The sequence below is a fragment of the Schistocerca nitens genome, chromosome 4, assembly GCF_023898315.1.
Source record: "Schistocerca nitens isolate TAMUIC-IGC-003100 chromosome 4, iqSchNite1.1, whole genome shotgun sequence".
Lineage (NCBI taxonomy): Eukaryota > Metazoa > Arthropoda > Insecta > Orthoptera > Acrididae > Schistocerca > Schistocerca nitens.
The window spans coordinates 144397729-144412628 of NC_064617.1; the positions used below are offsets into that span (position 1 = coordinate 144397729).

Below are 14900 nucleotides of genomic sequence, written 5' to 3' on the forward strand. Positions count from 1 at the left end.
GCGATCACTTAATAGCAAACAACATTGCGAGGAGAACCGTCAACGAATAAAGTCACGTTTACTGCTCAAGGAGTAGACCAGTGGCAGGCGGCGGCACCTGTATCTTCTGTGCTATATAGCATCGTTGGTCACGCGTTCCAATCCTCGATTGTTCCCTCAAGACACCCTCCACAACACTTCGAAGTTTATACAACTTGGCTTCTACACTTATCACATTCATGACGCATTTTTCAAATTATAAATATGCAAATCAATAACACACACACACACACACACACACACGCACACACACACACACACACACTTCTCGTCTAGGGGTGTCAATCACCTTTTGTTAGAGTGAAAATATTTGCTGAACCTTTTTGTCGGCCATCGGCACTATATGTTCGTAAAGACTACTTATGCTCCTGAGCGATTGCAGGGTATAGGCATTCTGCGATATTCGTATGCAGTGTATGTTGTCTGTCATCCAGTCATCTAATCCGGGTGTAAGATAGTAGGGATAGCAAAACTGAAATTGCTGATTCGTTTCTAAAATATCTGCCCCTCTTAGAGAGACTCATTTTTATGCTTTTCGTGTTGAAAATGACTCCTTACTGGAATAGCTGGTATACTGAACACTTCGTTAGTAGACCCTACTAGTTCGGTTAAATCTTATTGGCCCAGGGCTGGCGAATGGTAACGAGGCGTAGTGTCACTGAGAAGCATCAGTGAACATTTTATCTCTGACAAATGTTGTTCCTCGTGACGTTATCTGTAGACTGTACAGTTCGTTGCAAAGACTTAGAAATACCCTAAATTTTGGCATGATCTTTATTTTTAAAATGGATAATGAAAGTTTGTCCCACTTAACTTGACTCGCAGGGAGAAATAAAGATGTCTGGACATGACAGAAATGCAAAACGTGGACAGGTCGTTTCTGAACAAGGCTTGGCGTTATCGCCTCAACACGACAAAGTGCAGAAATTCACATGAAGGGACAATACTTTAATGACATAACCAACATTCACACCAATGTTACGTGCTAGTTGAACAACGTCAGAAGCAAGGATATTTATGACAGTTTCACGTGCTTGTGCGTTGTTCTCAAGTGGGAACCAGACTATGTAGAACACCTGAAGCATTAAAACAAGCATTAGCTTTCTGCATTTTTCATTAATCCACTCTGGAAACTTTTATGGCCGTGTTGCACTGTCTGCCACAGCCTACTTAGCTACTCACCACGTCCTCCAAGACTCCCATGCCTTCCTCCAATCCAACTTTAAGCTCCAGGTAGACTGGTGTAATACAAGGTGATTGTAATTAAAGTGCAGCTAGTCACGGAGGTCCAGTGTGGACTGTAATCACCGTATGGCAGCGAAGCTTACTAGACATGCTAGAGCGGTAATGCGGAACCGATTGACGCTCGAAACAAAATAGTTCCAATCTGGCGCTGTGCGCTGCTTGTATGACGATATGAGATCCACGTTGTCATTTGACAAGCCGTAACTTGAGTGAAGAGTATGGGCGTAGAGAAAAGAGGGAGTGTACCGTCACTGAAACTATTTTATGTGAACTGCAGCAAGTGCAGTGTATCATAATTTTCTAGAACAACACTTTTATCATGCTGAAAGGAGAATTCTTTCTTAGCAGCCCTGTCAGTTAAATTTGTAGTATTAACATCTCTTGTTATCTGAAAATATTCAACATCTTTTCTTTCGCTTCATTCTTAATTAATCTTATCATAGATTTACCAATCAGCCTTTGAATATTCTTATAGTTTAAAGCGAAGTCTTTTATTTTCATCTTTGTATTTTTATCATAATAACTTTTAGGCCCTGTCAAAGCCTCAATTTGTAATCCATTTACTATCTCCTAATTCATCAGTTCATTCACCTAACATACAACCTGTTTCCACAGTATTTTCACCATTATCGATATATATTAAACTGTCTGTATCAAAATATATAACTACTTGTCCTAGCTTATCTAGCATATTATACTATTTAAGCCTGTCATTTGCTGTAGTAAATGCTGTTATAAAAATACTTGTAGATCTATTATTTTCCGCATAATAATCCTTGAAATTATACTTCTTCTGGACCATATTGGCGGTAATAAAACTTAGATCTGTATTATCTAGTCAATCATCTGATAGTATTTCATAAAATCTTTATCATCTGTAACATACTCTGTTTTACTCTCATTTTGACATTGTCCAAATTTTCCCATAAAGAATTCAGGTATATTTTTGCAACAGCTAGTTTTCCAGGGTTTACTTTTATTTTATCAAGATTTAAGTCGCTAATTACTTTTTTATTTCAAATATTTTATATACGTATCATCGTTCTCAAAATCATTAGGGCTCATTCCTAATTTAATTTTCATGAAGTCGTTCACATAATTTTTTAACAACTCATTGCTTTTATGTTCTCTAAATGTTATCTAAAATTTTATATCTTTTTCTATAGTTTTATTATTTCATCAGTTGTCCAAGATCCAATAAAACGTCTTTCTTCACCACTGTAATTACAGTTTTTTTTTATTTTTTCTTCTGCACATTTTAAACATAAATGAAACAACTTTTCTTTTTTATCCGTTTTTATTTGGGTAGGTAAAACTGTGCAATACAAGTCATTTTGTGCCAATAGTTCACATTTTATAAACCTGTGCCATTCACTATTATAATATTATGGTTTATATATTTTTGATGAATGAGCTACAGGATAATTATCATAATATTGTACAGTTGGATATAGACTATGTACATCAACATATTTTATTGTTGTACTAATACCATCTATTTCAGCTCTTAATTTTATTGTGTATAAGTACCATAAAAAGCTTCTCTTGGATTCAGTGGTTCAACAATATCAGGTAAATCCTGCAATTTCTTAAATTTTTTATACATTGCTGAGTCAATCCAATTACATTCCCACATCTACTAAATTATATCCTGAATTTCGTGTTTCTGTTTTTCTCATTAATGTTGTTTGATATAAATCATCCTCTGATTCTCAATTTTTATTGTTAATCGTTTTAGTATTAAAACATTTTTACAGTCATGTCAAAAACAGCCATCATACTGATAAACGATTTTGGTGTCTTTAACAAAACCATCTCCTTTTGCTCCAGCTGTAGTTACTTCTCCTCCATTGAGAGCATGTTGAATATTATTATTTTTTATACTATTAAGCCAAGCAATATGGCAATTTTTCCTTTAGACATATATTTGGATCTTATATAGCCACACAGACTCCAGCAACTGTTAAGTAACAGAATGGATCAGTATTAGCTACCTCTATAAATTGTTTTCTTAATTCTAAACAATCTCTTTCCAATATATCTACACCAGAATTACAATATTCATTACTTTTTCTCTTCATCTTGAAATACAATTTTCTTTAATTTTTGGGCTATATCATTTAAGAAACAGTTCTCTATCTTTAGGTTTCATAGAGTCAACACAGTAATACTCTAAATCAGCAATTGGTCGTATGTCATTTCCATTTTCTTATGTATTGAATAAATGTGCAAAGTAATTGAATGTTGTAATTGACGTTTATATGCCATTTACATTTCATCTCTTCAAATAAATATTGTACTCTTAGGAAAATAATTTATTTGTACTCAAAATAGACTGACAAAAATTACTTAATCTGAACCAACTTTATCACTCAAATAACAATTATATATATATACAGATTCTATTCTTCTTTACTCTGTCAAACCTCGATGCAGATACGTTAACTGAAGGATGTGGCCATTATTTGATGGAGTCTGAAATATGTTATGCTTGGGGAGAGCGTGTTGTGTGACAAAACACTCTTTATCCTCGCTTTTGTACGACTCATTGCCATTCCTGGGCGGTTTTGAGACCTGTCATAAAGAAAGAGTGGCGTCTTTTAGTCCAGATCAAAGGAGTGCTCTTTTAACTTGGAGATGGACTCCATGCCATTCTGATGTACAGAAGATCAGAGGCCAGAAGCTTGGTGAAGGCGAGGGTCATCAGCAAGTGGAAGGTTTTCGTTAGGTAATATTTTCACTTTTTGAGAGTGAATTATTTTTTAAAATTAATTCTAGCGCCCTAAAAATGCCCAATATTTTCAACTAAAATTTTATTGTATTTTGATTAGGGATGAAAAAACTTTAAAATTAATTCTGTTGCTGCTCCTTGATGATTTTTTAAATTAACTTACGGCATTCCAGGCGGGAAAGGTTTCCCATTTGGAATATCAGAAATTAAAATATTCGTCGAAGAAAGTTCGTTCACGAAACGCCCCCCCCCCCCCCCCCCGCTCCTTTGTGCATTCAATGGACCCACTTACTACTCTAAAGTGTTGCCAGTCTCAGTAGCTCAAGTGGTGTAAAGTCAGCTCATTCGATTAAAGAAATGTGACTGAATAAACACGGAGACTCATTTGTTGCATGAAGTATTACCATCGTGTGTCCTCCAGATGTGATTCTTATGCTTGCTACAACAAATTTTGTATCGACAGACCTCACCTCACCTGGTTTTCTTACACTTTCGAAACGAATACTGTGCCGATAACAGTGCTAATAGCGGGTATAGCTCTAAAATCAATGAAATATGTAGCTAAGTAAGAGTAAACTCACACATATAGTATGAACTTATGCTTGCTACAATGAACGTTGAGCCAAGAACACTTAACTTTGAGTTGAATATAGCACAAAATACACACTTAAGACCCTTCAAAAGTCCTTAAACATACATTCAGCTACCAAATTCCACTCAACACAGTGTCAGTAGAAGACTTCACCAATAACGTAGTTCTAGATGGATCAAACAACAACATGATAATCAATATTGAGCGAACATTCCATGAAGGATGGATGTATTTTTCTTGTAATTGGTACCAGTATTTCTTAGGAAGAGAGAAACGTAATCCTCTTATAAGCGAGCAACTATTTAGGAAAAAAGGACTACGTTACACTATAATTCATGCTGCCCTTGGTTATACAGGAAGACGAAACACAGTAGTAACTTCATACAACTATTAAAAACAAAACCTTTAATAATGCATATGACTTCACCTCGATGCGTGGCTAGACTAAGCAGCTTAGAACCGGTCTTACCTTCTCTCCTACCACCACTCCTACCTCCCCTCCCTCCTCCCGCCCCCCCCCACCCCAAACCAATCATGTAGACAGGGATACTGGTTTTCCAGGCTTGTTCTGTTCTCTCGCTGATAGTACGCAAAGAACACGACCTAATGCAAGTGCTCTGCTTTGGTCGGTTTTGGGTTGGGCATGATATACTGTTTCCCGTCTGCAGCTGGATCCTCCCATAGGTAGTGGTTTCGCTTTCTCAGGCCTGTTCCATCCTCCCGCTGATGGTACACAAAGAGATCCATGTGCTGGCGATACTCTGCAGAGATCAGTATTGGGGTGACAATGATATACCGTTTCAGGTCTGCAGAACTCAAACGTATTTCTAGGAAATGCTGACCACTGGAACAATAGCGAAATTCTTGACTGTTTGTCATGGAATGGCCAACAGAACTTTATGTCCCTTGCCTACGTCTCACAGTGGGAAGCGCCAGCACGGTGGACGTTGTCACCAGGCCGGGCAAGGACCGGTGGTAGTAGAGCCTGCTGCAGGTGGTCGCTATTCAGTACATTGGCGCTGACCAACCCAATGCCGTTGTCTGCTTCCAGCAGCCTCTCACAGCCTGAGCACTCAAAATTAGTATCTGTGAAGTCATGTAAACAGAACAGTGGCTTTCGCGCTATCTATTCACATGCCAGAAAGTAAAGTATCACTTTTGCATCTGACAGCAACCTACAATTCATATTCCTCCCTCCTTGTTATTTCGTAACATACAACTGAGTGACCCCATGAATTGCTCTATAATACTGTTCTCCTGATGGATGAGCAAACTGCTGAGGTCGGAGCATTATAATATCATTTTTGTCGAATTTTTTCTCTATTTTACCTGTTGTTTTGGTCTTCAGTCCTGAGACTGGTTTGATGCAGCTCTCCATGCTACTCTATCCCGTGCAAGCTTCTTCATCTCCCAGTACCTACTGCAACCTACATCCTTCTGTATCTGTTTGGTGTATTCATCTCTTGGTCTCCCTCTACGATTTTTACCCTCCACGCTGCCCTCCAATACTAAATTGGTGATCCCTTGATGCCTCAGAACATTTCCTACCAACCGATCCCTTCTTCTAGTCAAGTTGTGCCACGAACTCCTCCTCTCCCAGATTCTATTCAATACCTCCTCATTAGTTATGTGATCTACCTATCTAATCTTCAGCATAATTCTGTACTACCACATTTCGAAAGCTTCTATTCTCTTCTTGTCCGAACTATTTATCGTCCATGTTTCACTTCCATACAAGGCTACACTCCATACAAATACTTTCTGAAACGACTTCCTGACACTATACTTGATGTTAACAAATTTTTCTTCTTCAGAAACGCTTTCCTTGCCATTGCCAGTCTTCATTTTATATCCTCTCTACTTCAACCATCATCAGTTATTTTGCTCCCCAAATAGCAAAACTCCTTTACTACTTTAAGAGTCTCATTACCTAATCCAATTCCCTCAGCATCACCCGACTTAATTCGACTACATTCCATTATCCTCGTTTTGCTTTTGTTGATGCTCATCTTATATCCTCCTTTCAAGACACTGTCCATTCCGTTCAACTGCTCTTCCAAGTCCTTTGCTGTCTCTGACAGAATTACAATGTCATCGGCGAACCTCAAAATTTTTATTTCTTCTCCATGGATCTTAATACCTACTCCGAACTTTTCTTTTGCTTCCTTTACTGCTTGCTCAATATACAGATTGAATAACATTGGGGATAGGCTACAACCCTGTCTCTCTCCTTTCCCAACCACTGCTTCCCTTTCATGCCCCTCGACTCTTATAACTGCCATCTGGTTTCTGTACAAATTGTAAATAGCCTTTCGCTCCCTGCATTTTATCTCTGCCACCTTTAGAATTTGAAAGAGAGTATTCCAGTCAACATTGTCAAAAGCTTTCTCTAAGTCTACAAATGCTAGAAAAGTAGGTTTGCCTTTCCTTAATCTTTCTTCTAAGATAAGTCGTAGGGTCAGTATTGCCTCACGTGTTCCAACATTTCTACGGAATCCAAACCGATCTCCCCCGAGGTCGGCTTCTAACAGTTTTTCCATTCGTCTGTAAATAATTCGCGTTAGTATTTTGCAGCTGTGACTTATTAAACTGATAGTTCGGTAATTTTCACATCTGTCAACACCTGCTTTCTTTGGGATTGGAATTATTATATTCTTCTTGAAGTCTGAGGGAATTTCGCCTGTCTCATACATCTTGCTCACCAGATGGTACAGTTTTGTCAGGACTGGCTCTCCCAAGGATGTCAGTAGTTCTAATGTAATGTTGTCTACTCCCGGGCCTTCTTTTGACTTAGGTCTTTCAGTGCTCTGTCACGCAGTATCATATCTCCCATTTCATCTTCGTCTACCTCCTCTTCCATTTCCATAATATTGTCCTCAAGAACATCGCCCCTGTATAGACCCTCTATATACTCCTTCCACCTTTTTGCCTTCCCTTCTTTGCTTAGAACTACGTTTCCATCTGAGCTCTTGATATTCATGCAAGTGGTTCTCTTTTCTCCAAAGGTCTCTGTAATTTTCCTATAGGCAGTATCTATCTTACCCCTCATGAGACAATTCTCTACATCCTTACATTTGTTCTCTAGCCATCCCTGCTTAGCCATTTTGCACTTCCTGTCGATCTCATTTTTGAGACGTTTGTATTCCTTTTTGCATGTTTCACTTACTGCATTTTTGTATTTTCTCCTTTCATCAATTAAATGCAATGTCTCTTCTCTTACCCAAGGATTTATACTAACCCTCGTCTTTTTACCTACTTGATCCTCTGCTGCCTTCACTATTTCATTCCTGATAGCTACCCATTCTTCTTCTAGTGTATTTCTTTACCCCATTCCTGTCAATTGTTCGCTTTTGCTCTCCCTGAAACTCTGTACAACCTCTGTTTCTTTCAGTTTATACGGGTCCCATATCCTTAAATTCACACCTTTTTGCAGTTTCTTCAGCTTTAATCTACAGTTCATAACCAATAGGTTATGGTCAGAGTCCACATCTGCCCCTGGACATGTCTTACAATTTAAAATCTGGTTCGTAAATCTGTGTCTTACCATTATATAATCTATCTGAAACCTTCTTTCATGATTCTTCAACCAAGTGTTGGCTATGATTAAGTTGTGCTCTGTGCAAAATTCTACCAGGCGGCTTCCTGTTGCATTTCTTAGCCCCAATCCATATTCACCTACTACGTTTCCTTCTCTCCCTTTTCCTACTGTCGAATTCCAGTCACCCATGACTATTAAATTTTCGTCTCCCTTCACTACCTGAATAATTTCTTTTATCTCATCATACATTTTATCAATTTCTTTATCATCTGCAGAGCTAGTTGGCATATAAACTTCTACTACCGTAGTAGGCGTGGGCTGCTTGTCTATCTTGGCCACAATAATGCGTTCAAATTGCTGTTTGTAGTAGCTTACCTGTACAATTTTTTTATTCATTATTAAACCTACTCCTGCATTACCTCTATTTGGTTTTGTATTTATAACCCTGTATTCACCTGACCAAAAGTCTTGTTCCTCCTGCCACCGAACTTCACTAATTCCCACTATATCTAACTTTAACCTATCCATTTCCCGTTTTAAATTTTCTAACCTACCTGCCCGATTAAGGGATTTGACATTCCACGCTACGATTTGTAGAACGCCAGTTTTCTTTCTCCTGATAACGACGTCCTCCTGAGTAGTCCCCGCCCGGAGATCCGAATGGGGGACTATTTTACCTCCGGAATATTTTACCCAAGAGGACGCCATCGTCATTTAATCATACAGTAAAGCTGCATGCCCTCGGGAAAAATTTTACCTATCTTCCATTAATTTAGCAATTTTACCAGGTTTTCCCGTAATTTCAATTCTTTTGATCCAGTTACTTGAGATTAAAAACCACAGCCTTTAACAAAACAACTCACGTCAACAAAGCATCCCTTCGCATCGATCTCGTGATGCTGTCAGGCAATGACATTGCAGCATTGTTCTCAATTTCTCTATCGTTGCTAACCCACCCCCCTCCATTACTTTGCGAGTGCTATATACATGTTTTACAGTGAACACATAGTGTGTTGCGGGGAGATCACTCTGTTGTAGAAACAATTCAAAAGCCAAGTTCGCTTAAATACGATTTACTGGATAACCGGTGTCAGCACACTAAAAGTGCCATCATCGGATCTGAATGTAGCTTAACATTTATAAACCATTTAGTCTGCCTCATGTATCGTTATATCCAAATGGTTTATAAATGTTAAGCTACATTCGGATCACATGATGGCACCTTAAGTGTGCTGACACCGGTTATTCAGTAAACCGTATTTAAGCGCTCCTTGGATTTTGAATTATTTCTATGTACATGTGGGCTGCCTACATTACATGACACAAATATTGTTTTGTAGTGTGGGAAATAGCCAGCAGCAGAGAGGAGGTGCAAAAACTACATTCCTTAGCCAAAACACTTTATAAATTCGGCAAGATTTTATTACGATTGCACATCTCTCCCTTAGTCTCATTCTCGCATTCGTAGAATAAAGTCGGAGACTGGAAGATCTCACCAATACCTCTGATGATTACCACGAATAATATCCATAGCAGCATTCTGTCTTCTATTTCCAAACGAACTGCCCCTTCATTGAACCTATTGGCTAAGGATCCTGAGCTACACTCTAGGTGGTTGCATCCTATAACTCCTCCTCTATGTTTAACCAAACCTACCTACAACATTTCTCCAATTCAATTTGTAACTGACCAGATGTAGGAGGGCACTATGCCCGCTACATTCGACATCCTGTGAAGGAACACAACCAGTTGAGTCCACGTAATCAATACACTTCGATATTTTGCTTTCAGAAAGAGCATAACACGTTTTCCAAAATTACACAAAAGATTGACGCTAGGAATATGGACCAGTATTCTCATTCCAATACCATAACTGCAGTTCTGCGAAGATTTTATATATGTGCCTGAGATATTGAAGAGTGTTGTGGTGACATAACAGAAGGTCAAGAAATAGAAGAAATGTATGATTTATGCGCTGTGGAGCTTTAGATGGAAGGAGTTTGGAACATTTTATGTAAATTACTTGTGCTATCAATTCTTGAGTATTGTTTTAGTATTTCGAGTCCATACCAAGAAGGTATTAGAAAGAGAGAAATGATTGTGAAACAAAAACACACACTCCTAGGGCTACACGGCTCTGCACTTAAGCGTACTATAATGCTGAAGCAGTCCTCAGCTAAATGCTTACTGTTAATACACTTATTATACTCCTCTCTGTCCAACACCAACATCTCGTAAATAGAACACATTTCTCATGACAAATAATTACAGTACCTTCCACTCCAGCCTTTTTCCCGCCTATTCACAAGCGGGGGCTGGAGTGGGGGTGTCTGTAGGGCAGTTTCGAGCACCCTCTGGTGGCGGTATGTGGACTAGAGAAGTCAGCCTTCAAACATCGAGGTGAACATACAAACATAGAAAATTGGGTTGGGGGCAGAGGAGTGTGTGTGGAGGACAACCCAGCAGCAGGCTAACACCACCAAGAACACATTTCCTACCAAAACTCAAAATAATTAAGTAAATAAAGACTGTGTCTTATGTCCTTCCTCTCCAGCAACCCATCACAGACTTTCAAACATGTTCATATGTGTGTGAAATCTCATGAGACTTAACTGCTAAGGTCATCAGTCCCTAAGCTTACACACGACTTAACCTAAATTATCCTAAGGACAAACACACACACCAATGCCCGAGGGAGGACTCGAACCTCCGCCAGGACCAGCCGCACAGTCCATGACTGCAGCGCCTAAGACCGCTCCAGCGTGGCCACAGACTGAGTTCTTGTTCCCACCAGTTCACAAGTGGCGGAGGGGAAACTGGGTGAGGGAAGGGGGGGGGGCTGGGGGATTTCTCAGGAGGGGGACAAGTGGCTCAGAACTTTTCCCAGAAGGGGGTGAGAGGAGGAGTAGGAGGAGGAGGAGGAGGAGGAAGGGGAAGGTGAGGCTTGGGGGCAACCACTTAGCAAAACAATAGGTTAAGGGAGTTTTGGTGCGAGGATGGGTGGGGATTACATGAAAAACTACTTAGCAGAACAAGTTAAGTTCACAAATCAATTAAATTTAATTAATTTACATACAAATTTGGTATCAAAACTTGGATAGAACCCACTTCTCCCCCTACTATTAATGTGAAGTTTTTAAAAGCCTGAATAACCACCTTGTGCAGTGTGGACGTACAGAAAGAGACCTAATAACGTTCTTGAAGGTACTGAGAGGCATGTGGGGATGTGTAGCCATGCTGACCCCAGTGCCATGGCCAGCTGCATTAAATTTAATGGTTGAGGGTCCAAGGTGTGGAAAGTCTGGTCGAGGTGGTCCCACAGATTCTCGATTTGGTTTAAATCGGGGTGTGTGGTGGCCAGAGGAGAATGGTAAACTCGTCTTGGTGGAATTTGAACCATGCATGTACACTGCATGTAGGAGTGGACCTGCTGCCCGAAGATAGATGCTTGCATGTGTTGATCAATTGTGCCTTTCAGAATCACGCCACGAAAACATTTCACAGACAATAATGCTCCCTCCTTCCGTCTGGGGGCTTCCAACGATTGTTGCAGAGCTGTACACGCCAACCGCCATCTGTCTGATGGAACACAAAATGTGATTCATCTGCAAAGGCCACTTGTCGTTACTCAATGAACGTCCAGTTGTGATATTGGAGAGGAAATTCCAGCCTTCAGGGCGCCAGTCAGCAAGAGTGCAAGAACCAGGTGCCTGCTGCAGAATCCCATAAGCAGTAACGTTCGGTGAACGAGCCTTGAGAAGATACTGTTGGTAGCAATTTGATTCATCTGGGCGAGTAGTTGCTCAACTGTTGCTAGTCTGTTCACTTGTACACATCTCTGTAACTGTCATTCACACCTTTCATCTACTGCCCATTGTGTACCACAACTGCCTTCGTGTCATTTTGCCATGGGCAGTATACTTCAACCACAACGGAATGTGAATGGTTTACAAATATAGACCTTTCGGAAATGCTTCCACCCTTGCGCCGAAAGTCAATGATCATGCCCTCTTGGATGTCACGTATATATCTGCATTTCCACATTATAACGACTTCATTTTTTTCGCGTCCTTCAGATACGCTTAATATACTCCGCATTGCTAGTGGTTGCACCTGCCATCTGCACGTGGTCATTGCACGATGGCGTCGAACAGGCGGTGTCACATTAATGTGACTGGACTGTGAAATTCGTTAATTTGTTTCAGTACCATCGGTAAATTTCTTTGTAGTGACATCACAATTACTGTGGAAAATGGCAGCTCAACCACAGCAAAAGATGATGCCATAACCAGCTGGTGGGCGCCAAGGCATCGGCGAGCCTGTTAAGGCAACAGGGCTGTTTATGCTAACCTAGGTGAATTCCCATCAATTCTGGCACAGGTGTTGGCAGCCCTGCAGCAGTCACTACAAGAAGAGGACTATGCCATGTGCAGGAGCGATATTGGCTAGCAAGTAGCTACAGCGGACTTGGGGCTCCGACACTGCTGGACCATCTGGCACCACGTCCTCCTCCCCAGACTTGTCGTCTTTCCACTGGTGAACTACCTCTGGGCTCACTTCAGCAGCAGTAGCACTCGCCCTGCTGCTCTGGTGGGGGTGTCCTGAGGCCAGGATTCTCTGGTCACAGGAGCAAGTTTCACCCCTAGGGGCTCTCATCTCCATCAGCAATTCCGGTAGACGTCCGCATCGCTGGCACCTTTCTGGAGCACGCACCTCCGAGTGGGCTCCTGGATGCCAGCATTTCCAGGCGCTGACGCCATGGCTGGCCTCCTGGACCACAGCAGCGTACCGCGTGTCATTCGCACAGTGCTATGAGTGTAGTACCATGAATCTCAGTAAAATGTTCCACTTTCTCATACCAATTTCATGAGCTGTCACTGACCTGCACCCCCACCACGACCCACCCGTGCAACCCACACCTGCATATTAGTGGCTCTTCATCCCATACTACTACATAATTTTCAGATGCAAGAAAGAGATTCTTCAAGTTCGCATATTTGCATATTAAAAATGAATCGTTGACGTATTTGTAACAATAAACGATTATTTCTGTGACGCAACTCAATTTTATAAAACTGGCCTTATAGGTCACTGATAAAAACATCTGCAAGACAAATTCCCTTTGCGAGCCCTTCTTGCTGCATATTTATTTCTTCGCTTAATTGTATGATATGAGTGATTCTAAATGATCACTGACTGTCTGTGCTTCGTCAGAGCTCACTCTTTCGTACATTAAATATCACTAGTTTCTTGCCTTACAAGTTTATTAACTTTTGTTCATATTTTCGATTTTTAGTCTCATGACAAAAGTTAATAAACTTGTGAGGCAAGAAACTAGTGATATTTAATGTACGAAAGAGTGAGCTCTGACGAAGCACAGACAGTCAGTGATCATTTAGAATCACTCATATCATACAATTTAGGTATACACTCCTGGAAATTGAAATAAGAACACCGTGAATTCATTGTCCCAGGAAGGGGAAACTTTATTGACACATTCCTGGGGTCAGATACATCACATGATCACACTGACAGAACCACAGGCACATAGACACAGGCAACAGAGCATGCACAATGTCGGCACTAGTACAGTGTATATCCACCTTTCGCAGCAATGCAGGCTGCTATTCTCCCATGGAGACGATCGTAGAGATGCTGGATGTAGTCCTGTGGAACGGCTTGCCATGCCATTTCCACCTGGCGCCTCAGTTGGACCAGCGTTCGTGCTGGACGTGCAGACCGCGTGAGACGACGCTTCATCCAGTCCCAAACATGCTCAATGGGGGACAGATCCGGAGATCTTGCTGGCCAGGGTAGTTGACTTACACCTTCTAGAGCACGTTGGGTGGCACGGGATACATGCGGACGTGCATTGTCCTGTTGGAACAGCAAGTTCCCTTGCCGGTCTAGGAATGGTAGAACGATGGGTTCGATGACGGTTTGGATGTACCGTGCACTATTCAGTGTCCCCTCGACGATCACCAGTGGTGTACGGCCAGTGTAGGAGATCGCTCCCCACACCATGATGCCGGGTGTTGGCCCTGTGTGCCTCGGTCGTATGCAGTCCTGATTGTGGCGCTCACCTGCACGGCGCCAAACACGCATACGACCATCATTGGCACCAAGGCAGAAGCGACTCTCATCGCTGAAGACGACACGTCTCCATTCGTCCCTCCATTCACGCCTGTCGCGACACCACTGGAGGCGGGCTGCACGATGTTGGGGCGTGAGCGGAAGACGGCCTAACGGTGTGCGGGACCGTAGCCCAGCTTCATGGAGACGGTTGCGAATGGTCCTCGCCGATACCCCAGGAGCAACAGTGTCCCTAATTTGCTGGGAAGTGGCGGTGCGGTCCCCTACGGCACTGCGTAGGATCCTACGGTCTTGGCGTGCATCCGTGCGTCGCTGCGGTCCGGTCCCAGGTCGACGGGCACGTGCACCTTCCGCCGACCACTGGCGACAACATCGATGTACTGTGGAGACCTCATGCCCCACGTGTTGAGCAATTCGGCGGTACGTCCACCCGGCCTCCCGCATGCCCACTATACGCCCTCGCTCAAAGTCCGTCAACTGCACATACGGTTCACGTCCACGCTGTCGCGGCATGCTACCAGTGTTAAAGACTGCGATGGAGCTCCGTATGCCACGGCAAACTGGCTGACACTGACGGCGGCGGTGCACAAATGCTGCGCAGCTAGCGCCATTCGACGGCCAACACCGCGGTTCCTGGTGTGTCCGCTGTGCCGTGCGTGTGA

At 42.0% G+C, this 14900-nt stretch overlaps 1 protein-coding gene across 6 annotated transcripts in view; it reads right to left on the reverse strand.

Moving 5' to 3' along the window:
- Window positions 1–14900, reverse strand: part of LOC126252976 (uncharacterized) — an 802035-nt gene that overhangs the window by 173404 nt on the left and 613731 nt on the right. The window lies entirely within an intron of this gene.